The 19,239-nt window shown below is 37.9% G+C and overlaps 1 protein-coding gene across 6 annotated transcripts in view; it reads right to left on the reverse strand.

Annotated features, from left to right (window-relative positions):
• Nucleotides 1–19,239, reverse strand: part of SEMA5A (semaphorin 5A) — a 333,475-nt gene that overhangs the window by 240,589 nt on the left and 73,647 nt on the right. For 4 of the 6 annotated variants that reach the window (XM_032697771.1, XM_032697781.1, XM_032697789.1 and 1 more), the window contains exons 2-3: nucleotides 12,204–12,297; nucleotides 10,947–11,045 (exon numbers count right to left, since the gene is read on the reverse strand). The exons of 1 other annotated variant lie outside the window; for it this stretch is intronic. The gene's annotated coding sequence lies outside the window, so the exon portion shown is untranslated. Of the gene's footprint in view, nucleotides 1–7,616; nucleotides 7,696–10,946; nucleotides 11,046–12,203; nucleotides 12,298–19,239 lie in introns of all 6 variants that reach the window. One more of the 6 variants, XM_032697806.1, reaches the window with a different exon arrangement.

Raw genomic sequence — 19,239 nt, forward strand, 5'->3', positions numbered from 1 at the left:
AAGCTACATAATTATGTTGATGTCACATAACTAGCTACATTTTTTTAGAAAGGAAATGTGTTTCAGTCTAGAGGGGAACTACTGTAATGAAGACATTTCTCGAGCGACCTTCCAACTCACTTTGTTCTTCCCTAGCTTCACTGTTAACCTACTTTTTGTAATCTCCTCCTAAAACAGCCTCTGTGCTACCTGTATAGTGAGGGGGTCACAGAAAAAGTGAATTTTGAAGTTTCACCAGTGAGAATTAGGAATCTATGAGTGACAATTAAAAGTAAAGCTGTGATGTCATTTGCATTAACAATGTGCTGAAACTTCACTATATATTAAAAAAAAAAAAATAGAAAGTTTAAAAACATGGCTTGCTTGAACAAAAAGCAGAAGTTCAGGACTAGAAGGAGATCCATGTAACACAGCAGCAGACAACAGTGCACTGAGATAACCAGGAAAATAATTAGCTGGGAAGAGAGAAGTTTTATCACCTGAGAGGAGAATGAAGAAGATTAGAGTTGGATGAAAATTTATGTCAAATCTTGAACATGTATTTGAAGTAGTTTTGAGTGAAGGCAAGTTTAATGGAAGCAGGTAAAAAAGAGGCAAGATGAACGTAATGGAAGCTTAGCTGTTGTATATAAATTGGGAATAGGCAACACAGAAATTGGAGTCATATGTGTTGAATAATTAAGAAAGAAAATCATCACATCACAGATTATTGCTGCAGCCATCTGGACATACTTTCTTATTTGTAAACTGTACTGAAAAACGTGCCAAAATTTGTACATGAATGTAAAGAGAAACCAGAAGGAAGACAGTATTACAGAAACTTCAAAGAGCTGGGTTTAAAAAAAAATTATATTCAACTTAAAACAGTTCCCTATCATTTTGTATATCAATGTATAAAAGTACTGGATAGTAACCAGTATTTAGCTTTCATAGAAACTTAAAAGAATACATTTTAAATGTGAATCACCAATCTAAAGAACAAAATTGTACTGCTAAAACAAAACAATTAGTGGATATTCTCCACATTAATACTAGGCAAACTTCCAAAATAAAGATTATATTAAGGTAGCTACTACTTTAAAAAACTGCTGGATGAGCTCCAAACTGTTGTGAAATTACTACTGTGACAGTCTGCTTCTACTAGATAATAAAAGCAAATTTATCCTTCTCATGGTGGGTTTGGCCCTGCAGTTCTTTCATGGGGTTTTAAAGGGTGGAAGGTATTAAACACACTTCAGCAAATGCATGGTGGTCACAGCTTAGACAGTGGAGGAAAACACACTTTTGTATGGCTCCATGGCCCCATTCGCAAATGCATTTCAGACTCCCAACTCCTCTCAACTCCCATCTCATTACCAGCTTTTGATTTGTTTCTTCCCATCAATAACCAACAGTCTCTCTTTACAGCAACAGATTAAGTGACAGTAAGGTTTAGCAGACTGATATGAAGGAAAGGGAGAGGTGAGGCAGCTCAGAGCTCCCATCCCACATCACTGCTACAGAACACTTCTGTTCTCCCCCTATTTATTTGTATGTACCTTTTCTATCAAGACAAGTATTTAAAACATCCACTCATCTCACCAAGCTTCTGGATTCCTTCCATTAGTTCTTGGACAAGCAATAGAGTATCCAACAAAGAATGCTTAGGTGGACTGAACCATCCAATGTCTCTGTACTGATTATACAAAATGCTAGAGTATCATAGAATCTCAGAATGGTTTGGATTGAAAGGGGTCTTAAAGACCATCTAGCTCTAACCCTGGTCATGGTGGCTATGGGCAGAAACACCTAGTAGGTTTTAGCAGTCTCTAACACTAGAGTAAGTTGCTCAAAGAGTAAGTAGGCCACTACCTCACTTTGTTGCTCTTTATCTCTGCAAAGATTTAGATCTTTTTATACATCAACAAAATTTTTTCCACACACTTATAAAGATTCAACACACAAGTGAAAGCACTGTTTAATGCTTCCTATAATCCCACAATTAACGCCCTCTGATTATAGGCAACAGTGCTCAAAGGGGACTCCACCAATCCACATGACACACTTCCATGTTAGATTTTGCATTTAGATCTCTGATTCAATTCAGAACTGCAACAGAAAAATCAGACAACTCTCCCATCTGAAGATGTCCATCAGAAACATAGGAAACCCTGATAAAGCTATCAGAATCCTGGAATAAGAAGTCTGAAGGCAAAATCATTATTTCTGTTAGATATTTCTGAAAATTCATCCACCTTTTGTTAGTTATTCACTAAATCCTGAAGCCAGATACAGATATTTTAAAACTTCTGTGAAAGATCAAGTTAATAAATCCTTTCCTAAAAAAACCAGTTAAAATTAAAAATAATGGAAGGTACAAAGATTTTCAAAGAGCATTTTAGAGCTAAAATATCCAATCCATCAGAGTTTGCAAAAAGAAAAGGCCAACTTCAAAACTACTACAATGCTTATACTTAAGACTCTGTGTATTCATAAAGGTTTCACACATATGAGGAACATCCCTGCACATGCCTGACCTTTCTGTCAATACAAACTTGCTTATTTTTTTCTAGATCCTAAAATACAGCATGACCAAGAAAAAAAAAATCCTTCTAAAGAGAATAAAACATAATTGTATTTTATGCCTCCAACATCACTGCTAAAAATTTAAGTTCTATTTTTAAGTTTGTTTAAAAGTAGTAAAACTTGACACAACAGAAATCATATACTATTTGGTGGAATGCACCCAATGAAGTTGTCAAACAACAAATAAGGAGATGTCAAATAACCTAACATTAAATGAGGAATGAATGGCTCTTGACATATTTGTTTCAATACCCAGAAGCCTCTTGTGGGTTTTCTTCAGAGCATACACTGTGCTGCTCTGTGTATTTGTGTATTATAAATAATAAAATAAATATACTCAATTTTTTCTGGGTCTGAAATATCCTCTTATGCTATTTTACTCACTTAGACTTTCATGTTTTATCTAATTCTTAATGATGATGCTCTTTTTAATGATTTCCATTTTTAAGAGCTTTCAGGAAAAAAAATCTATTCCGTAAAGTTATTTCACAAACTAACAATGTTGTGAAAATCCAATTTGCTTGGTGACATCTTTCCCAATGGTTTCTCAGTGGCTGACAGCTTTCATCAGTCAAAGACTAAATTACATGAAGTGTCACTGATGTCTCCATCATATCCAAAATCACTTTAGACTTCTGTAGCTTTGCAGCTGTCATTTTTCATTTATCACTTCAGAAACTTATAAGCATATAGTATGTATGCACAGATTGCATACACTGAAACATATCTCAGACTGCTCCTTTTGAGGAATCTAAACTTCAGAGACCAAATGTGTCAAAGTCACCTTGAGTTCATAAATAGAAACACATACAACAATTACGTCTTCCCTCAGATTTTTCTAACAATAGAGACACTGATTCAGCTTTTTTGGTTTGTTTAGCTCATATCGAAATTTTCTAGTAATCACACAGGTGCTTAACAGGAAGCTTCCTGACCATCCCTACATTTTATGCTACACAATATATTTGGTGGTGTCGCAGCAATAGCCTATGGAAAGCCTCCTCCCATCCCACTGCACCAACTCTCCAGCACACCATTAGTTTAGAATGATCTGCAGTCTATAACATCCTTATAGCTACATAGATAGTCCTTAGCTAGTGCTGCTTGACACCACCAAGATGTATACTCAAAAGCCATATTGTGCTCCTTTCTGTACATCTTCACACTTTCATATATTGAGTTCCTCAAAAAAACCCAAATGCATACATGGCACAGGCAGGGCATCCTCTCCTGGGATGAACAAATAATCGAAACACCAACACCCTGACATGCCACAGTTGAACATCATACACTTTGCTGGCAGGACCACATGCCCATTTAGACAACAGCCCATGGTAGTAAGCTAAGGCATTGCCACAGGTAGACCTGTATAGATAGCCTCCATTTCACTTTGCTAGCCTGGCCCTTCATCTTCTCCCATATTGTGTCTACAATGGTGGTGTTCCAACACCATATCCTGAGCAAAGACCCTAGCTCCCAAGCAATCCAGGTCTTCCTAGCAGTTAGTTCTATTGAAGCTTAGTCCAATATCAGTTGATGACAACATGCCTCAACGACCAGATCCATATGCTCACTCATGATTGGCACCATTTTCTCCTTCAAATCATCTCCTGCCCCAAAGAGAAATGAGCCACCAGATGCATTTTTAAGACCACCACAGCTACTGTATATAAGAAGGGTAAAGCCTGAGAGAAGCTGTGTTCATTAGATCACACTGCGTCTACTGCTACACACAGATCTCGCCCTTTCCACTCTCCCTCCACTGGAGCCCAGCTTCCTTCTCACTTTCCCTCAATACCTTTTAAACTGAGAAACAGAGGCATCTCAGTCCTAAGCTGAATGCCGCCTAAGTCAGGGTACAAAAATTTGGTATAAGGTATCCCAAGATCCCACTCCTCAGCAGCATGAAGGATGGTGCACTTATTAGCCCATCCATGCCTTTAGCTCACCCTGAGCTGCAGAACTGCCAATCAATGCATTCAGGGCAAGCCAGACCAACCTCTTCGCTCATTTGCTTAGGATACAAAAATTTGGCATACTACACTGAATGTACTGATGTCTGAGGAGATTGGTGAGTTAAAAGACAAGGTCTCTGCTTGACTATGAATACCCCCACCCTTTGAGAGCTGCCCTTTGAGAAACAAAGAGACCAGTTCAATTTTAAAAGTCAACAGATCCTGAGGTGCTCCTTTACAGAGTCCTCTAAAACCATCCTCACACTGGCAGCTGAGGCTTGAACTTGACAGATAATGACAGGACCACTCAGTGCCCATCATCATGTAGGTTATGTGGTGGAGTCATGGCATGCACAACAGGAGAGCAAATAAAGCTAGGAAAGCTGTATCCAACATGTTGAGAGTGGTTGTGGAATAGCCCGTTCATTCTTGATGTGTTCCAAAACAGGTGACCAGCAATCCCACCGCATGAACACTACCTTCCACTGTGCCCTAAGAAAGGATGGAGCTCAGAGTACAGGAATTCATTAGCTCCCTACAAATCAAGGCATATTGATACACCCACCTTCGAGTCTCTGTAGACCTATTCCTCTCCTTTTTGAGAACCAAAACCTTCTTTCATCAGCGGGAGAGGGTATTTATTTAAACACAAAGGAAATGCTAAAACACTAACTTTCCTTTCCTGTATTTATTTTTTTGTATCACTGCCTGACAGTGGTACTAAAAATGCTCTTGCAAAGTTAGAATCTCCATCCCTTCCCCTTTTTTGTAATCCTTTTGCAGTTATATTTTTTCTCCTTTATTTACCAAGTCTCTGCTTTGATGTCATTTGCATATTACTACAGAATGACATGTTGTTAAATCTACTTCAAGAACAACAGTCCAAGCACAAAGCTGTAGAAGGAATATTAAGGAAAATGACCATTAAAAAAAAACCTAAAAAACCAACCAAACAAACAAAGAACTCTTGTAAATGGTCTCTGTTAATGACACAAAGAAAAACACAAGTACAACAAAATGTCTTACAAATAAAACCTTCCCTTTAGCTGCGGGTGTGGTGTTGAAAAACTATTAAATCAGAGCAGAAAAGTGTCAGTTTATGTAGCAGTGGTGCAACTAGATACAAGTATCATGCATATGAGAAGGGTCTATGGAACTGATTGTTGGAATTCAAAATAAAGAACCCAGAAGGAAAATGCTGAGGACGCAAGGCCTTTCCACTGGTAGTCTGTGTAATAATGAAATGCAGAATTTGACCTAAAGAGGGGCAAAAAGAAAAGAGACTGGACACAAAACCACACTAAACAAAGAAACTTGCTTACGTTGTATGCATCTGGCCAAGTTAAAAATTGGGAATTTATGGCTGGGTTAGGAAATGGGTTACGAAATTGAGAAGACAGATTTAAAATGTGAATGATTCTCAATTTACCAAAGAGTAATAACAAACTTTCCAGCATGATGTGTGTGCTCTACCTTAGCGTACTTCATCCCAAAGAGAGGATGGGACTTGCATGCCACTTAAGGGTCCCAAAAGCTCAGTTTGGATACAAGAAAAAATTCCTCTGCATTCATATCTGGCCAAGTCTTTCCTCTGTTACAAATCACTTCACCATGACATTGATGAGACAAGTTGCAGACTGATCTAGCAGAAATTCTATATTGCTAATGTCACCGTGATGCATTCTGGTTTTTTTCACTACAGCCTTATCAATTTCTACAACTAATTATATAACCGTACATAAACACATCTCTTTCACAGGAAAAATCCAGTGCAGAGTTCATAGCTCTGCTTTTTTAAAGACATAAACCTGTATTTATACTGTAATAAACACATCATACAGAAAGATGCTGAAAACACAAATTGAAACATGTTGCTCTCACTATGAAAAATCTTTGCAAACCTTCAGTGCTCTGTAAATAATAAATAACTGAAGGTCATCTCATCAGGTTAAACGTGAGTTGTACTGCCAAGATAGAGAGTCTGCTACAGCTAGGCTGTGCTAGCTAGTACATGGATAAACAGGGATTTCAATTTCCAGGGCTGTCAATCTTGCATGTTTTCCAGCACTGGATTCCACCATATTTTATAAAGATGCAATCCGAAGCTGAGTGAAAAATAATTCAAACTTCTTCAGTGGTGTTGCAGAAAGGGCTTCCAGAGCACATAGATTATACATACATTAGTGCATACACTGCAAGTATGAAAATCTGTGTCACATGGGAAAAAAAATATTTATAAATGCACCAAACCTGGATCAACAGAGTCAACTCAATGGATCTCAAAACAGTGCCCTTTTCTATAAATTTTTCAGACATTTTCGATCAAGATGAGAGAAAGGAACCAAGAGACTTCAGGCAAATGAGAGATATCTGGAATACTTAAAGGTAGTTTCTCTGTGGCAAGGCATGTGACCTGGATGAGGCAGTTGAGCCAGCGCGGGAGAAGATGAACCTTATTGCTAACAGAATCTTAAGCACTAAAAAAAAACTAAAATAAAATTCTAAATCAAAGATCATTTAGTTTCACACCAGGTGTTAAAACCCTGCTTCTAGATGCCATTTATCTCAGAGATTTAACTAGCTTTAATGGGAAGAGTCTCATTTTCTCTAGCAAGAAACAAAGGGTCTTTCCATTAGACACAGTGACCTCATCCATCCCTCTCTGATCCTTCTTCACCCCATATGCAGATTAAAGCGTAGCACAATTCATCACTTCAGTACAAAGTTGTTTGCAGCTCAGTGGTCTGTGGTTATGTTACATACCAGGCACAGTGTCTGAAACAAAATGAAGCTCCTTCAACTCTGAAATTGCGATTGCTGCTTTAAAGCAATGCAGGTTCCTTTTAACAAAGAACAACAACTACTACTAATAAGTTTTTCATTGTTATGTTTAATTTGTTAAAATTCCACAAGTCCCCAACAAAGAGAAACCTCCAATCACTACATACACAGTGCCACAAGGAACACACTAGATAAGTTAGAAGGGCCAGGAAGAAGGACTTTTCTTCACAAATGGATGAGCTCAAAGAATTAGGTGAGTAGGAAAATGGCTGACCTAAGCAATACTTTAAACTAGTAATGACCTATGTTACATACCTCTTCTTTCCCTTGTAACCGCTCCTATTCTGCAATTCCCTTCCATTTATCTGAAACCACACCCTTGTATCCCCTCTTCCTGCAAGAAAAATACTCTTTCATCACGACTGTATATCACTATTTGAAATATTCACACCATTTGTGTCTTTGCAAGTTTTGGCCATGTTACTTAGAAATCCTTAGAGTTTCCATTTCAGCTTTTTAGTCTTATTTTTGCTACTATTTTCACAAAATTCATTTTTACCAAGAGCAACTAACCTCTCTAATCTAATGCAAAAAACATTGTTTTCTCCTTCTGTGTTTTTTGATTTTAAGTCCCCTTGGAAAACTTCTTAGAGGAAGTACACATACTGGTTCAGGAAATTTGTGTATTCTTTAATATCTGCATAGATCCATCCATCTCAGGTGAATAAACCACTAATGGAAAACCAAAGACACTGTTTCCTTCATTCCCAGTATCTGCTCCTCTCTAAGCTCCTTAAATTCTGTTAATTCTTCAGAACTTTACTCAGTAGTTTCTCAACTTTGCTTACTTACCTCTTTTCATTCAATTCCTTCAGATAAATTTACCTATTTTCCACTAATCTTCTCCCATGACCATCTTTCTTCCAGTAGCCTTATCTCTTCTGGTCATTTCAATAGCTACCATTATGAAACCCTGTCACACTTTTAGCCTTTCCCCTTTGATGTCATAACTCCAACATTTTGCTTCTCAAACAAATTCACAAACACAGAAGTATCTCCAAATTCAGTACTCTTTTCTTATTGTCTTTGTACTCTCTCTAGGCTTTGCTGTTTCATCTTGCTTATCTCTCCCCTCAAAGGATACTCCCTCTACAACAAAACGGGTGTCACTAGAACTTACTTATTGACAAAAGGTGTTCTGGTAATTCCTTTCTATGTGAAAAGCACTACAGACTGTACAGAGAACATAGTAAGGAAAAAAACTGAGATTTTTGGACTAAAAACTGAACTCTCAATGAAACAGCTTGAAAATATTAAAACAAATTTAATTGTAATTTATTAAGTGCCAAAATAAGATTAAAAGCATTTATCTTACAATGAGGGAAAAGTCTCCAAGCACAGTGTGAGACCTCAAATTACATAACAGCTTAGCATTTTTAAAAATACTTTTAGCAACAGAGTTCTCTTCTGGGACTGCACCCTGCAACCTTACTGTTTATAAAATAGCATGTAAGAACCACCACAGCGGGTCAAGCTGGCTGTTTAGCCCAAATTAAACGACAAAACTGGCTCAGGCAAAACATTCAGCCTGACCTACTACTCAGTCTCCAGGAGCAGCCAAGAGCAGATGTCTAAAGAAAGAGTGGAAACTAACGCAGTCATATACAATATTCTCTTCCACTCTCCCCAAAACCCTGTACACTTTCCACAGTTTGCCGCTCAGTAACTTCCTTACCTAGAGGTAGTGCCTTTATCACTTTTTTTTTTTAATTCCTCTTTTTTTTCCACCTCTTTATCCAGCTTTGTTCGGCGGCTCTATACACCCATGAAGCACACATAACATGCTGTGACAGGGAATTTCAGAATTACTTACTATGCAAAAAAACCCCACTACTTTTTCTAGCTTTAAAACTGTTCCCTGCCTGTTTCACCTCATTTCTCTTCTAATACAAACTTAGGTGGCACTGAGTATTCATTTCCCATCCACACACCTCACAGCTTTTATAATTTTATAGACATCTAGCTTTAGCATCTGGTCACTATCTCTTTTCCAGTATGGAGACTCTCATCTAGTTAGTTGTTCCTGTATGAATGATGCTCCATGGATGTCTTCTGCATCCTGCTGCCCCTCTTCATTCTTGTTGCCCTTCTCTGAAACTTTTCCAGCTCTGCTCTACTTGTTTTGAGATGAGGACACCAGAACAGCACACCATATGCTGGCTAGATGGGATCTCTGGGAGACATCCAGTCTGACCAATCACTAAAAGCCACAGTAGATCAGGTCAGCTGTAGCACTGTCCAACTAAGACTTGAAAGCTCCCACTGGGAGAGATGCCACCCCCACTCCACCCCCAGGTAACTTTATTCAGCGCTGCACTACCCTCTTTGTGAAAAAGCTTTTCCTAAAATGCCCAATCAGAATATTTAATTTGCAATCTGTGTATGTTAACTTCCTGTTACATAGTTTGACACAACCAAGAACGTTGGCTCCATCATCTTTGTAAGCATCATTCTAGTAGTTGAAGTCTAATATTAAGCAGTTCTTAAATATCTTCTTAATCAGGCATTTATACACAGAAATCAATTCTTTCTCCGTATCTCGCCCATATTATCCAATGTCCTTCCTAAAACACATATGCTAATCAAATTTTTAATTAATCCACAAACAAGAGACCTATTGGTTTCTAGGCTCCCTGATTCCTCATGAACACCCCTGAAATATGGCATAAAATTAGATATCTTCAAGTACTCAACTGCTGAGACACTTTAAAGCAAGAAGTTGCATGCCACAGTCTGTAGCTGTTCTATTTCCTTCTACCATTCCTAAAAAAACCTAGTTAAACTACACCTGGACCTGTTAAATTGAGAACATGCAATTTGTTCCACAATCTCGCCTACAAATGCTTCCAGTTGAGAAAGGCAATCCCATAAACCTCCCATAAGAAGGGTTCCAAAACAGGAACCACCCCATGCTTTTCCATGGTGAGCGCATACACACAAGAATGACTTAGTTTTCTGCCATTGCTTTATCTCAGATCATTCATTTCATAATGTCGTTATACACAGGCCACACAGACTCTACAGCTGGCTTCCTGCTATTGGTGTGATTGAGAAAAACATTCATTAATTTTATGTTTAGCCTGATAGGGGAATGTTTTGGTCCTATTTCCTTCTTTGAACACAGACATGACTTTTTTTAAGATGCCCTCTTGCTTTTAACAGTCTCCTATACCTTGTCACTTAGCTATACAGGCTTCCTTTTTCCTAGGACATTTTTAGACTGATGGTAAGTATTTGTGTGGAGCCTCCAAAACAGCATCCTGAAATAGTACCTCTCACACCTACAAACTTGTTACTCTCACAGTTCCCCTTCCAGTTTTTCTTTGAACAAACATCCCCATTTTTAGATAGTTTCCCTTTCTGAGCATAGTTTAGGAGAGGCAAGAAGAGAAGAAAATTTCAGGTTCTTTTTCTTGCATTCCACTCATTTCCATTTCTTCAATTTCCTTAGATTAGGGAAAAGAGAAAGGTAGAATAACTGTAATGGTCTACAAAGCCATCTCACAAGTCTTCTTGCAGACATCATCTTACAATCTCTCTATGACATCACCATCTACCCACTGAACAAAATAGTCTCTTACCTACCTTTTAGTCACCATCCCTCTGTAATCACCTACTGCCTCTGTTCAGTGTTTGTGCAAAGCCTAGCACAGGGGGGTCCTGGGTCTACTTCGTTGGATGCTCCTAGGAGTTAAGGAAACACAAAAGAGAAATAATAGGTATTGAAGAGATAGCTCATCAGCAATTCTCAGACATTTATAGTAGACATAAAGCATGTCTCCCAAGACAATAAATTAGAAATGTAAGGCATTTTAACTACAGAGTGTTAAGGACCAAACAGAAAGAGAGAGAAAAAAAAAATCATTCTTTAAAATATCTGGCAGCTTGGTATGAGAACCAGAAGAAGAGTACTTGTCATAGAATTACCAAAATCTATGGGACAAGGATTTGAGAAAAATCCTTTCCGTAAAATTCTGTCTCGGTCCCCTAACTATCACTAAAATGAAACATGCCTAAGACATAGGCTGAAATCTGCCCCCAAGCAAAATCCATGACAAAATTCAGATGGGTAAAACTTTAATATTCTTTTATTTTTCCATAAAACATAAAGTTCAAGACAAAACAATGCAGTTACTGTCTGACATCTCAAAACAATACAGAAGACATTTTCAAGCAAGAGATGCATCATTAAACACACTTCAAGATGTTAACCCATTTTGTAGGAAAAGCAAAGACAATATAATATTCACAAAATTATCTTGCTTTTTCCTTTATTGAAACAAGAAGGTACTGCTAATCATACTGCTACCTCTACTTGAAACAGCAAGACAGGAACCATATAGCAGTTTCCTGCTCTCAATACCCCAAGACTCACTTCACAAGAAAAAAGTGATATTCCATCCACTATAAGCTTTCCTTTCCTAGATTAAGAATGTCTATGCACAGAACAAATACACTGGCAATCAACAGTTCACCCTTGAACCTAAACAGAGACATGAGACAAAAAAAGGAGTCATTGTTCCACTCTGTTGACTCACTTATACAAAATGACTGTGGTAGATGACTGGAAGTGCTTGTGATTTTTTTTTTTCCAGGGCTTTCTTGACCTATGAGAGCCTCAGGAAATCTGCCAAATGCATAAGCAGTACTGCGTAAAAATATTTGCAAACATCATATGACCAAGAAGAACTCTCCAGGTTAGACAACAAAGATTCAGATTTAGGTTCACAACATCAAAATTTCTCATGAATCCCTTTCTTCCTAGCGCCAAGTACTTCAGATTATAATTTACATGTTTTCTTCTAAATTAAGAATCTATATCATATGCATGCATATACACACCCCTCTGTGAAATTCAGCGACGTCAAACTCCTCTGTAGAAGTTGCCAAGAGTAGACTTAGACAGTGTTCTTCATGGCACAGGGATCAGTCAAAGCTAAAAGAGAGAAAATCACTTTCAATTTCACAGTCCAAGGTGGTGGGAGAAGCCTATACTGTCAAGAAGACCTTGCATCACCTTTTCTTTGCCTCACACTTTTCAGAAACTCAAGGACAAATTTAAAACTTGGAAGAGGACCAAATTCTGCTTTTTTATATTACTATGTACCAGAGAATACTTGAACACCTCAGCATAACTACTCACCACCCGTGCACATTGATGACAAACTACTCTGAGACATTCAGTCTGTCAAGTAATTAATTATAACTGTTACTGTGCAGTAAGTTCTACAGGTAACTACAAGAAACCCATCTGTAAGATGCAGCATGCATCTTACAGATTTATGTACATAAATCTTACAGATTTATGTACCCACTCACTACACCAGAATGAGCAGCTGAATTATTAGGCTTTGAAACATTACAAAGAAGGCTGTATACCTCAATTTTTCTAAACAAGCCAAACAGTACTAGCTCTTTCTATATGCATTTCAACCTGCACGCTCTCCCTTCACCACTGACTTCACGATTCTTACTTCTATATAAACATCTCAGATTTTATTTGATTAAAATAAAAGGTTTGGCAAGTTTACTTCTATTCTAATGGTAATAATTACCTAAACAAAACTGGAAAGCAGGGTATGAATCCACCTTACTGATTTAGGGAAAACATGCACACACGCACAAACCAACTCATAAAGGTTGCATTTCTACAGATTCACCACTTGCTGCCCTTACATTCATTCATGTTAACTCTGCTGCTCCTATTACTGTGGTGGCACTCTAATTGGGCACAATACAGTACATGTTGTGGGTAAGATAACACCAGAAACTAGCCTGAATATTCACTTAGTTAAGCTAAAATTAGGCCGACTCAGCCAACTCCAAACCAGTCTTACAGAAATTGTAAATAAGGCCACCAAAATCAGAAGACTAATTGCAAAAAAAAATCAATTATTTTACTGGGAGATATACAACCATGTTTTAGTTTAATCTCACTTTGGTTTATCATCATTTGCTAAGGCAAAAAGGCTACAATGGTTTTGCCTCATACCTGAGTTTCCCATTCTTTCCTTTTAAAATGACTTCTGAAACTGATCATCAGTTTCAGTTAAAGACAAAAACTTTTATGAAAATGGCCAGGGAAAACAACAGACAAACTCACTTTTCAAACAGCTGTTTGTCCCTGCTCTCAATGACAAACAGAGGCATACAACAGGGGAATTCAACCATGGTACATTTTATTTGCCCAGAAGCACATTAATTTAAAAGAATGGGGGGGCGGGGGATAACATATACATGGATAAAAATACAGATAGGTGTATTCTAGTTGTATACTAGTGGAAGAAATCTTCACTAGATTTAATAATAAACAAATAGGAATGCTGTTTTCTGCTGCTGATAGAATATGGTACTAAAGTTGCTGGTATGACCAAGCAGTATGATTAAATCTGGCAGGGGTGTGGAGGAGAGTGCACATGCAATTAAGAGCCTTCGCTTTTCTATGGCTGTGGGCACTGTACTCACATCTGTCTAGTACACTTGAAAAGATATTTGGCTACACACTGAATTGAGCAAAGAAATAATAGCAGCATGTCTAGACAGCGTGGCTCGTCTGCACGCTGAGACTTCTCACTTCTGTTGTCGTTGCATGGCATTACTCAGGCAGTGTTCCCCAGCAGCTACCTCACCTTACCCAGTCACCTTGGGAGCTTGCCCAGGACTCAGGATTTTCATACAACACCTAATGACAAGAAGTGCTCACCTCACAACACAAAAAAGAATACTGAGTGGGACAAGAACATGCCTGTTCCACATCACTCCACCAGCCAGCATTGGCTTTTGCTCCACAAAGATGACAGCGTGAGTTAAGCAAGCAGGTTCAAGTGACTTCTGCTGATGTTGTTGGGGCTGAATTAGAAGTGGCAGGAACACCAGGTAGATGAGCTTTTCCCCACTTCAGTGTTCTCACCATCTATGCACAGGAGAACTGAGCAAATATAAGTAAATTTTAGGTACTCTTTAAAATCCTATTGAACACATTACTTGCTCTTGTTGATATCTGGTAAGAGAGAAAATCTTGTCAAAACTGCAAGTGTACCAAAACTGAGAAGGATGAAGGACAATAAGAGCAGGAATAAAAAGATACAAATATTCACCTTCCTCTTTGTCCTAGTTAGAACAGCTAGGACCGATTCATCACTGGATGGGTGTAGGCCAAAACTGTGTATTCTATAGCCTTCCATGCCATTTCCCAGAAACTGTTATCAGTAGAGGCCTGTGAAATAGGAAGATGTTCCTGTCCTCGTACCCTTTTATGGAATTCCCCGCTCTGAGGGAAGAACTGAGCATTCCTGCCTGAACTGGAGAATATATAAACTTGGAGTTTCGGAACCTTTTTACCACTCATGGGATCCAGAGGAAGACTGCAGCTCACTGCTCTCAACCAGACTGAGACCACCACCCTCAACTGGACTGCAATCACTACTTTTGACCAGACTGCAACAGCTCTCCCACCAGCAGGTTTTTCTCCTCTCCCTTTGCTTTGGACTCAGGGGGGTCCAAGGAACACCACTTTGTTCATGCCCCAGGGTGCTGGGTTATACATTTGGGTTTTGTGGGTTAAGACCAATTGTTTGTCTGTAAAATCGTACTTATTGTATTGTTTTATTAAATTGTTATTCTGACTTATAATCTCTCTTTTGAGTTGAGTTCATTTCCCCTGCTGGTTAACTTTTAAGCCAGCACACTCTTACCTTCCTCCAAAACATGCCTACATTATGAAAATATATCCTACTTTCAGGGATGAATCAAGGATGAATGGTTACAACAACTGCTATCTACAACCCTGTGCTTCTTCTACAAAAGCTTAAATTTTCTTCAACAAAAATGAACTTTATAATATATACTAGCTAATATTACTACTCACCTTTCTCTTTTCACACTGAAGAGATCCTTGCATCATCAAAAAATCTCACTAAACCTATCTTATTTACTTGACTAAAAAACGCACATGGAAAGATGGAAATTATTAAGCAGAATCTAGGCATAAGGAACATGGAAGAAACAGGAATATCCTTCTTATAAAGTAGCATTTTGTTTATATGCCTTCCAAATCAAAATATTGGGCAGAGTAAAACCAAAACAAAATAAATGTAGGAATTTTTAGGCAAAAAAGCGCAACAAATGAAAAATCAATCACATCCTTGAACATGCCCCTGTCACTGCTGCTTGAGACCACAGAACCAGCCCACACAACCACAACCTAAACAGACCAATGTCTGCAGACACATACTGCAGAACAGATCAATGTACAGAATGCTACACCCACTTCTGTTCCACGTGCAGAGCTGGGAAGCTTCCAGATCTTGACATATGTGTCTACTGGTTCAACACAAAAATCACATCTGGACAAAACAGGAGGAGTACCAGGACTCTCTGAAGTTCCAGCATTGTTCTTGACTTGCTGAGCACAAGTTCTAAGTCATGAACAACTGTGGACATCCGTACACATGTACTCACACTGCCATATATAAATTACATAAGCAATAGATCTGAGCGCAATAGACTCACTGTACTTGCTGTAACATGTGCCAGTGTTCAGGAATATGAGCCCTGGTCATATTCTTCATACTGCTAGCTATACTATTGGTCATGGTATCCTTTTTTTCCCCAGTTTTACTGAAAGGGGAAATTTAAAATTAGTTTCATGAATAACACACAGTTTTAACTCTATTTACAGTAACACTTTATTTTCCACTAGGCCAAAATAAGAAAAAATGTAGAGACTGGAGCGCCAGGACAGGAAACATATTGCTAACAGGAAAGCATAGATCAGAATATGTGAAGTTACCAGTCGGCCAGAGCCCTCTGGTTGAAAATTATAAAACGGAATGATATAACATTCATTTGGCTTTGCAGGGATTTGACTAATAATAGTTCATTTTAAGCCACTGAACTTGCCCCACTACTTGCTTTAACTCCATCTAGGTCAAAGTGACAGGACATGTTAATGTACATTTAACCTTTTAACCAACCACCATAGATTTATAGCCCAAGAGCAGCACTTCGGTCTTGTAAAAAAAACCCCACCATGATTCCCAGAATAGTAATTTTTAAAGTATAATACATTATTAAGATTGCTGACAGAACAAACAGTATTACCTAGTTTAAAATGGTAGAGATGGAGAAAAACAGTAATAAAGGATAAATTATTGTGGTCTTGCTCCCACTGAAGTCATGTTTTTTCATGAAGACTTCAAAGAGCAGGGTAAACATGGCCTTTATCCAACTTTCTGCAAATTACAGAACTGAGTAATTTTATTTAAAATAAATCAATTCTGATACAACTCTGATCTCCTTGAGTTTGAGAGCAGAAGTTCTTAAAATATTTATTTTTGAGTGTGATACCATTTATCCTTGTGCTTTTTCAGTCTTTAACTGAAGTCTATAGGACATTTCCAGTGCTCTGTTGCCACTGATATTTTCCGCCTACATGTCTCCAAACTTTTACATGGTTTTCTGAACCTGAATTTCACTGATTTGATAATCCAGGTAGACTTTTACAGTTCCAGGATACTGACATGAATAACACCTTTTACCACCTTTCAGCCAAATGGTGCTAGTACTGAGGACACAAATGGCTGAAAGTGTCATGACCAGAGAAATCAACTTCATAATGAAAGTCAACGAAAAAATTATTAAACACTGTAGCATAATGTACACTAGATTTATCTGTGTGTGTCTGTCTACAAGACTTAGATAAAAATAAATGTTTCTAGCATTTTGAGGTGTCCTTAAGATGAAATTTAATAGATGTGTTGTGTTTGGTTTGGGTTTGGGGTTTTTTCATTTGGTTTGGGGTGTGTGCGTGTGCATGTGCATTTTAATATTGCAGAAGGATACCATGGGACAGTCTTCTTGAGAAATTTCCCTTCTCCCCCAAAATGCAACACAGCACAGCTTCTACCTCTTCCACAATTCTCACTTATAAGAAATATAGCCTTAATGTCATTCCACCCACCCTAATAGGAGTGCAACTGCCCATGGGATAAAATGTTATTCCTGTTATGGAATTCTGCCCAGTAATTTCATGTCCTAACTGATTCTCCAATTTAAGTGGTACACTGATAACCGATGTTAGCATGTAAACTTTAATTTCAATTGATCACCATGTAAGTTCTCCAATATTTATGACAATTTAGGAAAAACAAGCAAAACAATACCCTGTAATCTACACACTTAGTCTGCATGAAACCAAACAGTTACTCCCTATCTTTCATTAACCAGTATATGGCTCCTTTATTTTCCAAAGAAGGCAAGTAAGCTAAGAAAGGTAAAACCAAAACTATGGGTATCAACGAAGATAAATACTAAGTAAATGCATCTTTAAACATGCAAATAAAAATATTGTTTCTCTGACTTTTTGCAAAAGACAGTGAACATTTTTATTCTAGTTTTAAAAAATACAAATGAAGTTCAGATGACAGACACCTTTTAGAGAAAAAAAAAGTCCACAACTCCAAGGAAAGTCCTGGCTTTTATTTAATATTCTGAAATACATTTGCTTTACTGCAGGATTCCAGCTGATACATTTTCCATAGCATAATTAATTCAGAGACATCTGCTTGCTAGCGGACCAAGAATGAACTTGGAGTTATAAGGCCTGGATTATAATTCTCAGTCAGGAACTGATTTGTGGTGAGCTTTGAGAACCTTGATCTGTCCCCACTTCACCATCATAAAATGTGAAGACGTTTTTTCATATTGCCTATTTTCTTTAAATAAAATACAAGTTTTATATATCAGTGAACTGCATTGTGAAAACTGCAGTTCCAATCAATAGCGAACTCCTGAGTATAGTGACAATTTCAGAAAAACTTTATGGTTATGTTCTCTCAGTCAGAGAGCCCAGCTGCCTTCTGGAGAAACAGGACTGAACAGATTCATATAGGTACTGCAGCTGCCAAATAATAACAAAAAGACTAATCCTGAATATTGCAGCTGCTGATAATGCTCATTGCCTACAATGCAGAAAGTATTACACTCACTATTGCCTACAGCATGCACTGCTACAGAGGAAATAAAAAAAAAAAAAAAAAGCAGTGATATGTTGTCTGGGAGAATCCAAGATGATAGTCTGAAGAAGAAAATTCAGCTCAGTGCATATGGTCTGAGGTTATGAAAAAAGTGTCTGCTACTATGCAGTAGGCCCCCATAACTGTGCAGCTGAAGTAATAATACCCCAACAAAATGCCATTACAATGTACAGTGTTTAAAAACTGTGCCAGTTTCCACGCATGTTGGTTTATTCTACAAGCTGGTTTATCCACTTTGTTAGTCTAAATGTTCCAAAATTATTTAAAGAAATCATATCCACTACATTTTAAAGACAAGAGACCATATTGAATCCTAGGTAACTCTATTAATTTTATTTTTTTGTGTATCAGGAAAAAAAATAGATTTGTAGTCTCCTTTTTCAAAAGGAGGGAGAGTTCTTAAGCAATACTGAGGGTCGGGAATGTGATGTCGGTTGGTGCAACACATCAACAAGCTTTATAAAATTTAGGTTCCCAGCCCAAAGGTGTTGGAATCACCTATGATATAAGACTATGAGAGAGAATTAAAAACAGTTTCTTAGTCTATGGTGCTTTCATATTCTGTGTCATTGTTTTTCCTGGCTTTGATTGCTCTCCTTCAATGATGGATGTTTTCCTGTTTTCCATCTCAGCATGCATGAGAGAAAGACAAAACTTAACATATCCATCACCAGAACAAGAACACAGCTCAGTCCATCTGGTACCATAGATCACAAACTGATAGATGCTCTCCCCTTCCCCCATCAAGATTCTTAGCTCTTCCACTCACTCTTCATCATGAGGTTGAATGCTTGAGGGTTGTTCGTTTGGGTTTTTTTTTTTTAGGTGACTGTAGAGATAGC

This window comes from Chiroxiphia lanceolata, chromosome 1 (assembly GCF_009829145.1).
Source record: "Chiroxiphia lanceolata isolate bChiLan1 chromosome 1, bChiLan1.pri, whole genome shotgun sequence".
NCBI classification, from domain to species: domain Eukaryota; kingdom Metazoa; phylum Chordata; class Aves; order Passeriformes; family Pipridae; genus Chiroxiphia; species Chiroxiphia lanceolata.